A 991-nucleotide genomic window follows, 5' to 3' on the forward strand; every position below is an offset into this window, starting at 1 on the left:
CAAAAATTTTCTAATTTTTGTAATTTATCTTCTTCTTAATATCATTAAATTATATCTTATGGCATTTCTCTGTTTGTTAATACTCATGGTTCGAGGAATTTCTTGTTACATATCAATCATCTAGTTTTTCTAGCTTTGGAATACTTTTAGACCCTACTTGTTACATATCAATCATCTAGTTCATCTAGCAGGGTTTGGAATACTTTTAGCTTTGGAATATCTTGTTACATACTCATGGTTCGAGGAATTTCTTGTTACATATCAATCATCTAGCTTTCTTATAACACCCTACTTAACCAGATATACACTTTTAGACCCCCATCTTCATGCACATGGCTAACTGTAACCCGCGAGGTCTTCTGACTTTGTGTTTTTCAGTTCAGGGTCTACTAGTTTACTTATCTCTTCTGGGTTTTGAAGATACTTTGTGGCCTGTATAACATAGAAGAACAATGAGCCGTGGATATATAGCATGAATCTACTAATATGAATCACAAACTGTTGGATCAAGAAGGATATATCTTGAGACTACCGAACCCAAAGGGCAAACAATGTTATGTCTTTTCCAACTAATGAATCTCCAAAGGGAAGATAATGTTGAAAGAAACTTGTGATTTGCAGCGAGGCTATGGTTTCCTCAGTTGGGATGTGATAAGGTAGCTAAATAGAGGTAATACAACCTTTAACTTACCCTGACTATTGTATGAACTGATTAGAGGGCTTGTTGAGAATTAAGCTTCTAAACTACATGGAACAAATGATTATCAGAAGTTTGTAGGAAATAAGAACAAATTTGGGTTTATGCCCTCAGTATCTGTTACAAGAAGCTGATGCTGTTTTTGAGTATCAAATATTTTCAAATATGCATCTTACCCAATTTATCAGACACCCTCTTTCCTTGCAATATGGTGGTCTTCCACTGATTATTTCCAGTAAAACTACTCCAAAAGCAAAGATGTTAGCTTGAATTTCCATTTCTTGTTGCTCTCGA

At 34.7% G+C, this 991-nt stretch overlaps 1 long non-coding RNA gene across 1 annotated transcript; it reads right to left on the bottom strand.

Moving 5' to 3' along the window:
* Window positions 1–385: 385 nt before the first annotated feature.
* On the bottom strand, window positions 386–991 carry LOC122039759. Its single transcript, XR_006128367.1, has 2 exons — window positions 874–991; window positions 386–432 (listed from the first exon to the last, which is right to left on the bottom strand). It is a non-coding gene; the product is annotated as an uncharacterized LOC122039759 (long non-coding RNA).

Source organism: Zingiber officinale, chromosome 2A (genome assembly GCF_018446385.1).
Source record: "Zingiber officinale cultivar Zhangliang chromosome 2A, Zo_v1.1, whole genome shotgun sequence".
Classification (NCBI taxonomy): domain Eukaryota; kingdom Viridiplantae; phylum Streptophyta; class Magnoliopsida; order Zingiberales; family Zingiberaceae; genus Zingiber; species Zingiber officinale.